At 44.0% G+C, this 6,166-nt stretch overlaps 1 long non-coding RNA gene across 1 annotated transcript; it reads right to left on the bottom strand.

Moving 5' to 3' along the window:
• Positions 1–814: 814 nt before the first annotated feature.
• On the bottom strand, positions 815–5,353 carry LOC138722187 (uncharacterized). The gene is made up of 3 exons (XR_011337675.1): positions 5,214–5,353; positions 985–1,036; positions 815–889 (listed from the first exon to the last, which is right to left on the bottom strand). It is a non-coding gene; the product is annotated as an uncharacterized lncRNA (long non-coding RNA).
• Between the last annotated feature and the right edge of the window lie 813 nt (positions 5,354–6,166).

Raw genomic sequence — 6,166 nt, 5'->3', positions numbered from 1 at the left:
GCCTCTGTTTCCAAAATTAAAGTGCCTGTTATTTCACCAGTACTGTCATCCTGAGAAGTAAGATGCATTCCTATTTAAAATTATCTAAGACATTTTCACTCAGAGGGAACTGAGCTGTAGATTCCGAATTCCCAAATGCTGGAAAGATTTCTATGTTTATCAAATTTTACATGTCAAATATTACACTTCAAACCCTGTTCTACCCTCTCACAAAAGAGCCACCACACACCTAAGCATTCACAAGCCCAATATAAAATCTAAGCAAAGTTCAAACAATTCAAACAAGATCAATGTAGCTTTGGGTGATGGAATAAGGCACTTTAGGAACTCATGACTCAGTACTAGTTCGTACAATAATACCTAAAAAAAAAACAAACCCCAAAACAAAAAAAAAACACCCTCAACTTACCTGATCAAACTTCTTACGCTTTTTTCTAAATACATGCATGCGCTTCTGATCAAAACACACAGAGCACAGTGTTAAGCTTCTAGCAAACAGATAATAAATGTATAAGCAAGCATACTAATAACTACCTCTCTAGGACACCAGATATAGTACGAGGACGTAAAACACTCCCAAAACTTGAAAACTGATTGCTCAAAAAAAATACACAAATTTCTATGAAACTCATTTCTTAGCACAATACCATACACAGTGTCACCAAAAAACCAAATAAATGCAGTGTTGTCTCTCTAAATGTTTCCAAAAGTTTTTAACCTCGCATTCTCAGTCAGCTATTACTTAAAATAGATAAACAAATCATCGTTAAACCTTCCCACATTCCTATTATATTTGAAATAGATAAACATTTTACCTGGTCTTTCCACTTTGATAACTTCAGCCCCTAGATCTCCTAAATTCATCGTTGCAAAGGGCCCTGCAAGCACCCTGTAATCATAATAAAAGAAATAATCTTCTCAGTTTTTCCTGTAAGAATCTTTGCATCTAGACAGACTGTTCCAGATTACAGACAAAACACAAACCTCGTTAAATCAAGTATTTTCACACCATCCAAGGGCTTTACATTACCAGCACCTGACAAGAAAGAGAAAACAATAGCTTACAAAACAAAAAAAATAATCAAGATTAAGATATCTTCCTCATTGGTAGTTAGAAACACTGTTTTTATGACACTCTCTCAACACCCACCCTCATCTGCCTCCACAACTTTCAAGGGCACTAGCACCTGCAAGACAGCTATTAGGAAATCATAATGCTTTCCGTCCTTTCCTTCTGCCTTTTCAAGGCGACTAGCTCTAAGAAACAACAGCAGCAACAATAAGCATCACAGGCAGAGTAAGTATAGTCTAGACCACAGATTTTCCAGCTACCACCTATTGTCTTCTATTCAGTGTATTTAATCACAGGCTAGGGATGCAAACACATTATCACCCCCAGTGGATAATAATTTCATTATTATTACTGTTTTTATTAATTATTTCGAAGGTCACCCCATAACACACAAAAAAAAAAAGAAGGATGTTGAGGTTCAGGAGCGAGTCCAGAGAAGAACAATGATGCTGGTGAAGGGGCTGGAGAACAGGCCTTATGAGGAGCGGCCGAGAGAGCTGGGGTGGTTTAGCCTGGAGAAGAGGAGGCTGAGGGGAGACCTCATTGCTCTCTACAACTACCTGAAAGGAGGTTGTTGAGAGGAGGGAGCTGGCCTCTTCTCCCAAGTGACAGGGGACAGGACAAGAGGGAATGGCCTCAAGCTCTGCCAGGGGAGATTTAGGCTGGACATTAGGAAAAAATTCATCACAGAAAGGGTCATTGGGCACTGGAACAGGCTGCCCAGGGAGGTGGTTGAGTCACCTTCCCTGGAGGTGTTTAAGGCACGGGTGGACGAGGTGCTAAGGGGCATGGTTTAGTGTTTGATAGGAATGGTTGGACTCGATGATCCGGTGGGTCTCTTCCAACCTGGTTATTCTATGATTCTATGAAATCAAGTATTTTCACACCATCCAATGACTTTACATTTCCAGCACCTGACAAGAAAGAGAAAACAATAACTTACAAAAACAAATAATCAAGAGTAAGATATCTTACTCATTGGTAGTCTGAAACACTGGTCACCCCATAACACACACAAAAAAAAAAGCTGCACCTGGCTGAGAGTGCCACAAAAAATTACACAATATTAACTTGTAGTAAGCATCTCTTTTACATCTTTCTCTTACCTGGACAAACACACAAAACATTTTGGGGGCAGAACAAAAAACAACCAATTAATTCAAGCACAGACTGCCTTACAAAACAAGAGGAGAAAAAGACCACAGGCCCCCAAAGGGTGCAAAGTAATGGGGTGCATCTCACAGGTCACGCAGCATTGAATGCCTGTGTTACCTGCTCCATCCTCCCTCCAGTGGACCTGAGCAACCCTTTGGTCACCCCTGTAATCCTTTCTGTTACCTCACTGTATAGATGGTAAGAAGGAGATGGAGATACAGAGAGAATTAAAACCTACACAGACACAAAACAGCATTAGGCGTTCTGGGTGTCTGCTAAAATGTTTTCATTCAGTGCGCTGCTCTCAATGACAGCAATTGCATCTGATTCTTCAAGACATTTTCCTCACTTATTACCAATTATTCCAGACGAATTAAATAGATTTGGGTTTTTAATACAACACGCAGAACAAGCAGTATGTTGCAAAGGTGCTTATCTAGGAGTGGGCACAGTGGCATTATTCTATGTTTACAGAGAATACATAAACAAAAGCTTTACTGAAAAACAAAAATCATTTAAGTTAACAAAAAGGGCTCATCTTCCTATATACTTTCCACATCTGTTCTTACCAAATGGCTCGCTCACTCTCTTCCTGAGCCAGCATTCCGTGTTACATTTCTGCCAGATACACTACCAGAGCAGCAGCTTTTCAGAGCCAGCAGGTTCTCTACCTGTGGCTAATTCCAGGAATTCATCAAGGTATTTCTCAAAGGGGCCTATAAAGTGTTAAGATTAGCCTGCAAATATGCACTTATGCATAACTCAGACTGGTAAACCCTTACTTATCATCATATTGCTCACATTATGGTAACATCTAACGCTCCGTTCAAGGATTAGGACTCCTCTGTAACTGTTATTTCAGAGACAAACAAATAACATTGATGTTTCTTTAATGCCAATAAATGACACTGACGTCCACAACGATTAGCAAATAAAAGAATGAACAAAAGCTTGCTCTTGAAAATCTTAAGGAAAATGCACCTGTTAGTCTCTTCAAACTAGAAGAGCACAGATATTCACAAAGGAAAACTTATGTGACTTGGATTTGCATTCCAGCAAGACACTCATTTGCTGAAACAATTAGAATAGACAGCCTTTTGACTATCAGAGAAACAGCAGTTCTGGTACTCTGGTCCCAAGCAGCACAGTGCTACCAACCCTTTATTCCAGGAATAAACAGAAACAAAACCACAACACAAATAAACACAAGAGTTCAGAATTGATAAGCATTGACTGGGAGCAACTCCTGGGTTGTCTTCCTTCCCCTTGCGAGCCTCCTATTAAGAACATACCCAAAGCTAAACTTTCCCCACAGTGTGCTTTCTGTTGGAATTCCAGCTCAATAGCCTAAATTCCCTAAAATGCAAACTAACATTTTCTTTTGTACTTTTGCTTTTAATTAATCTAGCCACTTGATGATTGAAGGACAAATTCACTCTCCCAGCTCTAACTATATCCTATTGCCAAACTTTCTATTCCCATGATTTACTGTAAATTAAACAGCCATGGGTATCAGTTATAAGCAGCTTTGATGAAAAAAACACTTTTGAAGCACTCATTCCAAAGGCATTTTAAACTCTTGCATTAAGCTCATTAATGTTGTCGGAATGTTGGTCTAACATAGCGAAATGAGTGAGCAGCCAACAGAGATATCATTCTGTGGAACAGTACTTAATTTTCATGCCATATTCCCAAAAAAAGCTGTCCTTTATACTTGTGACAGAAGAGAGCACTGAGAAGACAGATGACTCGCACACCTAAAATTTTTGCACCAATGCAAATTAACAGTAAGTAAACAGATTCCACTCCAATTAGAACACATCCAGCTCCAGGGGAGATCATTCCTCAGGTCTATTGTCTCCACTTTGATTGCGCAACCAATATCTTTTAATTCAGACATGCAGAAACTTACAATCGAGTCCATCACCACTATGGATTAATTCACTGTCAGCAAGTACATTCCAAGCAGGGACACACACCATGTTCGCCTTGAGAAACAGAACTTCAAACCTCCTCTGATTCCAATGCAATCAACGCAATTGTTAGTATTTTCCTACGTTAGTCAATAACAGAAATTTAAAAGCCAGAGGAAAATTAAAATTACTTTGCTGAGAAAAAGTGAAGCCTAGAAGTGGACAGCAGGCACTGCTTCCCTCATCCTCAGCCACAGCTCCCAGATGTGCCAAGTCCACTGCGGTTCACTGAACCGGGGCAACCACCAGCGGGGCAGGGATGACACTGAAAATGCCAGAAAATAAACTCTAAGATTCATTTTGGTGTTTCAAAAAGCAAGCATCCTTTAGGAGACCTGGGCAACATGATGGAGTGATCTCCATCCATCGTGTGCAGCCAGATGAGAGCTGCAGACAGGAGGTATTCCCCACTTCCGTGCACATGGATTAACTCTCCCAGAAACCTTACGCATCTTCCATTACTTTCCAAGGACTAAGTTTAATGTTATTACGACCTTCACAACAGCCGAATCTCTCGCTAGTTTGGAGGTCTGAAGCCAGCTCTGCCCGACCTCGCCTTTGAGATGGGGAAGAGACTGCGACCAGAGGGGATCGCAGAAGACATTCTGTTCAGCAGGGATCAGACCGCACACAAGGTGCTGTCATCTCCCAAGAATTAACAGTGTCTGGGAAGATACTGCTCCAAAGAAAACACCGTCTCAGAGGAGTCTAACTTGGAAAGAATACAATTACTTAGAGGAAACTTAATTCCACTTCGGCTTAAAGCAAAGATATCGCACTTCTCGTCACAGTGACCGCTTCTGGCGCCGGGACAGGCACCGGCGGACGGAGCAGCAAGGCGACGCCCTTCTCCCACCACGATCTCCCTGCGAGAAGCCTCTAAGCCTCTCCCAGGAGTTCGCCACCCCCTCCCACCCCTCGAAGCGCACAAAGCCCCATCCAGGCGGGACGCAGGGAGACGGAGGAGGAGGACGAGGAGGAGGAAGAGGAGGAGAAGAAGGCGGCGCGGCTACCTGCCGGGGCAGCGCCTCCGCCCCGCTCCCCGCCGCCGGGGCAGGGCCACGCCGAGCTCAGGGCTCCGGGGCAGCCGGTAGCGCCGGGGCACGGTCTCCTCCAGCTCCCACCGCCGCCAAAACAGCGGCTCCTTCTTCCCAGCCCGGCGCGCAGCATCCCCGACACGCCGCGCAAAGGTGCGCGCCCCGCGCAAGCGCTGCTGGCCACCGCCCCCTTCCTCCCCATTCCTCCTCCTCCGGCACCGCCCCCGGGTTGTCCTGCCGCGGGGTTGGAGTCGAGCGTCGCGTCGCTCCTCCTGCAGCAGCCGGGAGGCTCCTCTCCGTTGGCAGGAGTCGCTAGGGCTGCTCTAAGAAGGGACAGTCGTGACGGGGAGGTCGCAGCTCCACGTGGTCCCACGGATGGCCCCCAGGGTAACCGAGTTAAAGCTCTGTCTCACGGGGAATTACGGCGCTGAAGGAAGAAATGATCTGTTGCAAGTTGCTAACCTATTATATATTTCGATAGTACATAGAGGTTTTCTGATTTTAGAACTGAAATCTAGGATTAGCTTGAATAACAACTTTTTTGTTAGCCTCTGCCTGGATACTTTGGCTATGTCAGTATCCCAAACCAAATAATCCAGGTCCTGGAGTTATGTAAGGATCTGGGGCGTACCATCAGAACAGCAGTCTTGTGAAACTTGAGGATTAAATTGGTTTCATGACATACCTGAGCTGTTTAATGGCTTGTTGCTGTTGAAACAAATGTTTCTGGGGTCTCCATGTGTACTTGCAGTAGTAGGTACTGTGCAAACACACAGCGAACTGGCTGCAGTCTAACCCGCAGGTGCACATTGTCAGGCTTGTGGTAGTGCTTGCCTGATCCATTGATGTGACAGGGTCTAACAGCCTACTGCTTTCCTTTTACTGTTGCTGTATTTGATCTTGCTGTGCTACTCCACTAGCTTCAAGCT

This window comes from Phaenicophaeus curvirostris, chromosome 6 (genome assembly GCF_032191515.1).
Source record: "Phaenicophaeus curvirostris isolate KB17595 chromosome 6, BPBGC_Pcur_1.0, whole genome shotgun sequence".
Classification (NCBI taxonomy): domain Eukaryota; kingdom Metazoa; phylum Chordata; class Aves; order Cuculiformes; family Cuculidae; genus Phaenicophaeus; species Phaenicophaeus curvirostris.
This window is presented reverse-complemented; position numbering and strand designations above follow the sequence as displayed.